The 9,762-nt window shown below is 39.4% G+C and overlaps 1 long non-coding RNA gene across 1 annotated transcript; it reads right to left on the bottom strand.

The window, feature by feature from the left end:
* Positions 1 to 7,730, bottom strand: LOC123465113. The gene is made up of 2 exons (XR_006640192.1): positions 5,099 to 7,730; positions 1 to 3,743 (listed from the first exon to the last, which is right to left on the bottom strand). It is a non-coding gene; the product is annotated as an uncharacterized LOC123465113 (long non-coding RNA).
* Positions 7,731 to 9,762: the final 2,032 nt, after the last annotated feature.

The raw sequence follows: 9,762 nt of genomic DNA, 5'->3' as shown, positions 1-9,762 counted from the left end.
TTTCAGAAGTGTTTACATTTTATTCATGGAAACAGGAAACCTTGATATATTCAGAATGTAGTTCTTTGAATACAACATTAGCAAATGGTAATGACAGCTGTTAAATGTGATTCATACACATACACATATTATCCTGGTTCCGATCAAATTTGATGCTCAAAATAATTGCTCTGTGTCAGGGGACGTTCAACTTTAAGGGATCCAATATGTTATTTTCTTCTTTTGTGTCCCGTTTCTCAAGAACTCTTATTCCTTACCAGTTCCGGGAAATTAGGAATGAACAGAGCTGCATGCAGTTCTCAGGACTGAGATCATGAGAAAGGGCATCTGCTTGGACTCCTTTCAGTGACTCCCTTCAGTGACCTTTTACTTAAAGGTAATCTATTTAGTTATGCCCCTCTTCCTCAGGATATGGAATGCTTTCTGGCCCTTTGAAGATTATTATTTGCTTGGCTTTGTTTATCCTCAATTATTTTACTGCCTAAAGCTACCTTGTATGAAGACATAGAAACATACGTTTCTGCAAATAAAGCACCCTTGTTTCACTCGAGACCTAGGTCCCCTGCGTCCTTTTTCTCGTCAACTCCAGTCCCCAGGTCCCCGTCTACAAAGGCTGTGACAAGTGGCGCCCGAACAGGGACCTGGTGAAAGCCCTAGGCAAGTGGACAGAGTAACTGTTAGGACCTACGGAGGTCGGTAAGTGCTGGGTTATAGGACAAATGGCTGGAAAGCCCCACCACTTTTCTGCTTTATCATTTATTTAAGGTTAAAGGACTTTCGGTTTTGCGTTAAAAGATAGAGCCTTGTCTCCAAACGGTGGTTAAATATAATCCCTGGTTCCCTGATGAAGGCAGTTTTGATTTAGAAATTTGGAACTGGGTTAAAGAAAATGTTGAGCAAGCTGCAAGACGGGGAGAAAATATTCCAATAAATTTCTGGCCCTTGTGGGCCCTCATTAAAGCCGTGATCTTGCCATTTAAAGGCAATGCTAGCCCCCCTGATATTTGTCAACAAGCGGAATGCTCATTATACGAATATAAATTAGATGATAAGACTTTACAGAAGGCCCAATTACAGAAAGATAAAATGTTTCAAAACTTTCCCACCATCCCTGCTCCAGCTGTCCCAAGCACTCCTCCTCCTCCTCTTGTAACGGGCATGAAACCGAAGGTCCCCTCAATTAGAGGACAAAATTAATCTGATGATGATTCTTCTGATGCTCTCTGACACTAAAGCCAACATTACTTTTTTTGATGACAATTATAAGCCCCTAACACACACTCATATTTATGAAAACAGACGATCCACTCGTTCTTCTTCACGACGAAGGCTTTCTGATTTACTGGCTTTGCAATCTCGAGTCTCTGAGGCTGATGATCTTTTTGCCTTTCCTGTGTTAGGGAATGTTTATGCTCAAGGGCAACTAATACCACAATACGAAGGCATTGATTTTTCTCACATGCAACAGATGAAAAAGGCTGTAACTATGTACGGCCCTCATTCTCCTTTTACAAAAGAACTTCTAAATGCTATGGCATCTTCTATTGGAAATTTTATTCCTTATGATTGGTGAATTTTGAGAAAAGCTTTTCTTAAACCAGAAAAATATCTTCAATGGATAACGTGGTTTCATGATGTGACCCGAGATCATGCCAATTCTAACACTCGAGCTGGCACTCCCCAAAACCAAATTACTTTTAAAATGTTAACCAGGATGGGGCAATTTGACTTGGTGAAAGCTCAGATACAATGCCCTCCTTTGTGGCATGAGCAATTGAAAGAAGCTGCCCTTGAAGCCTGGGATCGAATTACTCCTTAAGGGGAACCTAAAAGTAACTACACAAAGATATTACAAGGGCCTAATGAAGCCTATGCTGATTTTTTAACTAGACTGGAAGTTGCTATCTCCCATAATGTTGTTGGAGAAGAGACAAGAGTGCAATTAGAAAAACTACTTGCATATGAGAATGCGAATCAGGAGTGTTAAAGAGCCATCACTCCAATTCGTGAGATTGGGAATGTTATTGATTATTTGAAGGCTTGTCGCAACTTAGGATCAGAAATTCAGACAATGCAAATGTTAGCTGAAGCAATGGCTGCTGCCTTTAAAAAGGGGAATGAAGGATGTTTTGTTTGTGGAGATAAGAGCCATTTAAAAAAGAACTGCCCTAAAAAACACACAGAAAAAATTAAAACTACTAAAAAACCTCTAGGAGTCTGCCCTCAATGTCACAAAGGGGTACATTGGGCTAAAAATATCGATCTAAGTATGATGTTGAAGGGAACCCTATTTCAGGAAACTAAAAGATGGGGACTCCCCGGGTGGGTCCCCATCAACAAAAACCAGGGGCAAACGTCATCTTTTCCCTCAAACCTTCAACATCCAGCAATGATGCCATCAATATACCAGCCCTAAATGATTTTCTTCTCTTTCCTCAAGCAGTCCCTTCTAGAATATCTTCCCTTCTAGAATCTCCAGGGGATCTTCCTGACCCAGGAATCAAACCTGGGTCTCCTGCATTGCAGGCGGACTCTTTACCAGCAGAGCTATGAGGGAGGCCTCACACAAGAGTCAGGCACCAAATGATTTTCTTCTCTTTCCTCAAGCAGTCCCTTCTAGAATACCTACTGGATTTTATGGACCCCTACCCCCACAAACCTTCTGCCTTATACTTGGCCAATCTAGTCTGACTTCTAAAGAAATGGCTATCCACCCTGAAATAATTGATTCAGATTATAAAAAAAAATTCAAATTATGATGTCATCTCAGATACTATGACAATTCAAAAAGGGGGACAAAATTGCCCAATTACTTCTTTTACCTTACATTTCTATTAACTCCTCTAATGGTATAAGGACAGGTGGATTTGGTAGTACAGATGAAAAGCAATCCTTATGGACATCAATAGTATTTGAATATGCACGACCAAATATAAATATGAAAATTAATGGCAAAAGATTTTCTGGTCTTCTTGATACTGGATCTGATATTACCATTATTTCCAAACATTTATGGCCCAAATCTTGGCCTATACAGGAAATTTCTCACCAAATTGCAGGGATTTCTCAAACCAAAATACAAGAGGTTTATCAAAATGTCCAAATATATCCAAATGAGGGACCAGGCCAGCCTGCAACATTACGACCTTATGTGATGGATGCACTCCTTAATTTAATAGGAAGAAATTTACTTATGCAATGGCAAACTCAAATATATATTCCACATTTTTCCTTTGGGCCACCACTTATTTAACAAACAATACAATTATTAAAATAACTTGGAAAAATGATGAGCCTATTTAGACAGAGCAGTGGCTCCTTGCAAAAGAGAAATTAGAGGCTGCTAAGGAACTTATAGATACACAATTGAAATTAAAACATATTGAGGAATCTTGTTCCCCTTGGAATTCTCCCATTTTTGTAATATAAAAGAAATCTGGCAAATGGTGTCTTTTAACAGATCTTCGAAAAGTTAATACATCTATGAAACCTATGGGTGCATTACAACTAGAAATTCCATCACTTACCACTTATTCCTCAAAACTGGAATATTATTATCATAGATTTACAGGATTGCTTTTTTACTATACCTTTACACCCTCTAGACCGAGAGAGATTTGCTTTCTTTCTTCCTTATCATAATCATATCGGGCCTCATAAACATTATCAATGGACTGTGTTGCTTCAAGGAATGATGAATTCTCCCACCATGTGTCAATATGATGTAGACAAAGCTCTTGAACCTGTGAGAAAACAATTTCCTGACTTTCTTGTTATTCATTATATGGATGATACATTGTTTTCAGCTCCATCTATTTTAGAAACTCAACAGATGTTTGACATAGCTCAACAATGCTTAAAAGCTTCTAAATTAATCAAAGCCCCTGAAAAGAATCAAACATCTACACCTTACTATTACTTAAGATTTGTTAATAGACAACATATTACTCCCCAACTAACACAGATTCATGTTAATAAATTATCAACCTTGAATGATTTTCAAAAACTTTTAGGCAATATAAATTGGATTATACCCTTTTAGACATTACAAATTATCAACTAACTATTTAACACTTTAAAAAGAGATCCGGATTTAAATAGCCCTTGTTCACTTTAACAAGAGGCACGAGAAAAACTGTTTAATACAAACTAAATTGCAAAAACAATTTCTTACTCGTGTTAGACTTGATTTACCTCTAGAATTATTTATACTCCCCTCTCCCCATTCTCCCACAGAACTTCTTACCCAACAAGCATACGCAATAGAATGGATCTATACCCATTTCAGAGGGACAAGGTCACTTACACTCTATCTTGATTTGATCACTCTAATCATTATCAATGGAAGAAATAGAGCTAAGGCTATAATTGGCCCCAATCCTCATAAAATTGTAGTACCTATTAATAAATATCAATTTGAGAACACATATAGATGGGACTAAAAACACCAAAGCCTCATTCTGATCTCTCAAAGAATATAGTCTTTTATACTAAATTTCACTCTGCTCAACAAATCGAATTATATGCTCTCATTCACGTTATTCACCTACATACTTATTGTATTAATATAGTTTCTGACCCCTTATATTCAGTTTTTGTATTAAGAAATATAGAAACTTCTACCATAAATTCTAGTCATTCTATTATCCAACCACTTTTTCTTGAACTACAATCTATTGTTAAGAACCACACTTCCCCTATTTATATTACCCATATTCAAACACATTCTTGTCTTCCTGGCCCTATGGCTCATGGTAATGAACAAACTGATAAACTTGTCTCTCTTGCTACTCCTGAAGAGCATAATGCTCTATTACACAATAATTCTGGCTCATTACATCAAATTTGGAAAATTCCATACCGACATGCTAAAGAAATCATTAATAATTGCTCTACTTGTAGGCCCCTACATCTTCGACCCATTGCACAAAGTATCAATCCTCGAGGATTACAACCCAATGAACTATGGCAAATGGATGTAACTCATTGCCCTGAACTTTCTCCCTCTTCCTTCTTACATATCTCAATCGGTACGAGTTCTTCTTTTATATGGGCCACACCTCCCCAAGGTGAAACTACACAACATGTTTTTACCCACCTATTAACTTGCCACTCCAGTGTTCTTGCCTGGAGAATCTCAGGGACGGGGGAGCCTGGTGGGCTGCCATCTATGGGGTCGCACAGAGTCGGACACGACTGAAGTGACTTAGCAGCAGCAGCGGCAGTAACCTGCTTTACAATAATGGGAACACCTAGTTCTATAAAAACAGACAATGGCCCTACTTATATTTCTAGGCAATTCAAACAATTTTTACAATCATTTTCCATTAAACATATTACAGATATTCCTTATAATCCACAAGCACAGGGCATAGTTGAACGAGCACATCACACACTGAAACTACAAATAAAAAAAATTTTAAAATGGGGAATACACAGGAACATGTCTATCTTCCTTATCTGTTATGGTCTTTACAGACCGGGACTTGGGGACTGGAGTAGATGAAAAGAAGGCGAAGAAAAGAAGGATGTGGGGCACCCAAATCTCGAGTGAAACAAGGGTACTTTATTTGCAGAAACGCGTGCTTATATATCTTCAATAAAATGATTACTCAGCCATTAAGAATGAAATTCCATGAGTTGCAACAAAATGGATAGTCCTGTAAGTAAAAGGTCACTGAAGAGAGTCACTGAAGGGAGTCACTGAAGGGAATCCAAGCAGGTGGTCTTTCCCATGATCTCAGTCCTGAGAGCTGCATGCAGCTCTGCTCGTTCCTGTTTTCCAGAACTGATAAGGAACAGAGAGTCCTTGAGAAATGGCACACAAAGGAAGAAAATACAACATACTGGATTCCTTAAAGTAGAACATCCCCTGACAATTCCCCCCTTTTTAATTTTTTCATAATTGGGGGTGACTGTAGATACTTTTGTGAAAAAGGCCCTGACCAATTGAGTTTGTTTAGTTTGAACAATTTTAGTTGAAAGGCATTGGTATACTACAAATATAATCACCAGGATAATTATCAGCGTTATAGTTCCAGATCAAATACTATGTGTAATGCTTAGAAACCATCCTCGAGGGTCTAGCCCAGGTAATTGATCAGCTAGCTGTTCAGCTAAGGTTTCCAAACTGTTGGAAGAGGGTAGACTCTTAGAGAAGGTTTCAAAGATTTCCTTTTGTAATAATCGTACATTTAAGGAAGCATTATCATGTATGTCTTACAAATGAAATTTGATTTGTTCCCAATAGTAGGCACTATAGTTGAACCAAATAGGGGTAATACAAAATAGAGAAGAATTCCAGTCACATTTTAGTATAACTTGTTTTTGTAAATCTATTCATTGATCTCTGACCCACTGGATGGCTGTTTTTATTTCCTGTATTTCATCTTGAACTTCCTCATTTATCTGCACCTGAGTGGTCCACATAGTATAAGCATCTTTGGTCCAATTTTGAATAAAGGTGTGTGTGTGAATTCAGGTTTGTAAAGCAATGTCTGCGACAGTGACAATAGTGCAAATGGCTATTAATCCCAAAATGCCAAGAATTAACCATCCAATGAATCATTTAGATCATCGAAGTAATTTAGTAAGCAGCAGGGAGGCAAGTCCTGCCATAGGACCCTCTTTCCACGGTCGTTGGAGATCTACTGGCAACCATAGATTACGTCGAGACTGAAGAATCAAAAGGGATTTGTTTTTCAAAGAAACACAGGAATTAAGACAATTATACAATCTGCAAGCTATACAAGTCACAGAATGTAAAGTCTTATTAAACTGCAAGTTCCCTATAGCTATAACAAAAGGAAGGGGAACACAACCTTGCATGAAATATGAAAGATTATAACAAAAGGAATAGTTACTATGACTACGGCTGGTCCCCATGAAATATCCAGTCCAACTTCCAAGTTCTTTGGTGCTCGCGGCAACTTTCCAGATGTCCCATTGTTCAGGCCCAATCTGTTTATTGAGGACGATTCGAGGGTGAGGGGGTGCCATTCCACCGTCAAGCCAGCCAAGAAGTCCTTTGTCATGGTAATGTTCCATCGTAGCATAACCTTCTATGCTACTTGAGTAGCATAATCACATACAGTGCTGTTAATATCATCTGAGCAGTTAGACAACCACATACCATGGGGTTCCCTATCAACAATGGTGTAATTGGACCCAAACATTAATTTCCCTGATTTAGCTTGACATCTGTCCCAATGAACCAGGAGTGCATTTAAAGCTCTTATATGTAAACCCTTTGCATAAAGATTTTTGTCCTTTTCCTAGCGTTTCAGTAGTGTTGACATGGTTCTCATAGAAAGAAAGGGCAGTAAACAGTCCAAGCAATCTCCGAAAGTTCTTCTTTGGAAGCAGAATGGAAGCCCATGTCTGTCGGCTAAAGTTAATGTATAATTCTGCTAGACTCATGTATAGAGGAAGGACTTCATACTCGAGAGAAAAATTAATTAGTCTCCCTTCTTCCTCAGGATGAAAGGGCCCCTCCAAGCTAAGGAGGAGGCCTATGTACTGAATCATTGGTGGATAAGATTGGTTCTTTATCTGTCCATTCTACAACCCGCAGTAAAGGGGGGATTGGGTATATAGGCCCAGTCAGATTAGATCAGATCACTCGCTCAGTCGTGTCCGACTCTTTTCGACCCCATGAATCGCAGCACGCCAGGCCTCCCTGTCCATCACCAACTCCCGGGGTTCACTCAGACTCACCTCCATCGAATCAGTGATGCCATCCAGCCATCTCATCCTCTGTCGTCCCCTTCTCCTCCTGCCCCTAATCCCTCCCAGCATCAGAGTCTTTTCCAATGAGTCAACTCTTCGCATCAGGTGGCCAAAGTACTGGAGTTTCAGCTTCAGCATCATTCCTTCCAAAGAAATCCCAGGGCTGATCTCCTTCAGAACGGACTGGCAGGATCTCCTTGCAGTCCAAGGGACTCTCAAGAGTCTTCTCCAACACCACAGTTCAAAAGCATCAATTCTTCAGCACTCAGCCTTCTTCACAGTCCAACTCTCACATCCATACATGACCACAGGAAAAACCATAGCCTTGACTAGACGAACTTTTGTTGGCAAAGTAATGTCTCTGCTTTTGAATATACTATCTAGGTTGGTCATAACTTTCCTTCCAAGGAGTAAGCGTCTTTTAATTTCATGGCTGCAATCACCATCTGCAGTGATTTTGGAGCCCAGAAAAACAAAGTCTGACACTATTTCCACTGTTTCCCCATCTATTTCCCATGAAGTGATGGGACTGGATGCCATGATCTTCGTTTTCTGAATGTTGAGCTTTAAGCCAACTTTTTCACCTTCCACTTTCACTTTCATCAAGAGGCTTTTTAGTTCCTCTTCACTTTCTGCCATAAGGGTGGTGTCATCTGCATATCTGAGGTTATTGATATTTCTCCCAGCAATCTTGATTCCAGCTTGTGTTTCTTTCAGTCCAGCATTTCTCATGATAGGCCCAGTAAGTATGATTAATTAATTCAACTTGAGCAGGGGAGGTAAAGGCAAGCAAAGCAAGCATAGCAACAAAAATATTTTCTGGATTCTAAGGCATTCCCTGTTGAGAAACCAGATTTTCAGCTTGATTAGTAAGGGTTTTTATTTGTCCCCAAGTAGGGAGATCTTGAGGTCAATGATGTCGAGGGTGGTGCTTCTTGGAGATTTTTAGAGCCGCCATGGCCTGTGTTGGAATTTTTTCATCCCTGGGGTTTGTCTTTTTGTCTTTATTTTGAACACCGGAGGCTCCCCTGGGGCAGATCTTCCGAGGAAGCCAAATGAGTCCGTTGGATCCATCTGGAGAAATACAAGCATACCCCTTTTCCTGAAAGATTACTTTCCCAGATTTCCATTGCTTTCAGTTCAGTTCAGTTCACTCAGTCGTGTCCAACTCTTTGCAACCCCATGAATCGCAGCACATCAGGCCTCCCTGTCCATCACCAACTCCCGGAATTCACTCAGACTCACGTCCATTGAGTCAGTGATGCCATCCAGCCATCTCATCCTCTGTCGTCCCCTTCTCCTCCTGCCCCCAATCCCTCCCAGCATCAGAGTCTTTTCCAATGAGTCAACTCTTCACATGAGGTGGCCAAAGTACTGGAGTTTCAGAAGACAAGTATCCTTCAATTCCTTGAAATGTTTTTCTGCTTGTGTCAAGAAATCTCCTTGCGGTAAGCTTAAAAAATTTAAAACAAAGCTGTATTAATAATAGTTATAGGATTAGAGAATATATAATGTTGAGATCTAGTAAAATCTGCTCTGGATAAGGAAGATAGAAATTTCCTGTGTATTCCCCCTTAAATTTTTTTTTTTAATTTGTAGTTTCAGTGTGTGATGTGCTCGTTCAACTATGCCCTGTGCTTGTGGATTGTAAGGAATGTCTGTAGTATGTTTAATAGAAAATGATTGTAAAAATTGTTTGAATTGCCTAGAAGTATATGCAGGGCCATTGTCTGTTTTTATAGAGTTAGGAGTTCCCATTATTGCAAAACAAGCTAATAGGTGGGTTATGACGTGCTGTGCAGCCTCACCTCAAAGAGATGTGTCCCATATAAAAGAATTTGTGTCGATAAAGACATGTAGGAAAGAAGATGGAGAAAGTTCAGGGCAATGAGTTACATCCATTTGCCATAATTCATTAGGTTGTAATCCTCGAGGATTAACACCCTGTGCAATGGGTGGAAGATGTAGGGGTCTACAAGTATAGCAATTATTAATGATTTCTTTAGCATGGCGGTATGGAATTTTCTAAATTTG

The sequence above is a fragment of the Bubalus bubalis genome, chromosome 18, assembly GCF_019923935.1.
Source record: "Bubalus bubalis isolate 160015118507 breed Murrah chromosome 18, NDDB_SH_1, whole genome shotgun sequence".
In the NCBI taxonomy this organism is placed as follows: Eukaryota; Metazoa; Chordata; class Mammalia; order Artiodactyla; family Bovidae; genus Bubalus; species Bubalus bubalis.
This window is presented reverse-complemented; position numbering and strand designations above follow the sequence as displayed.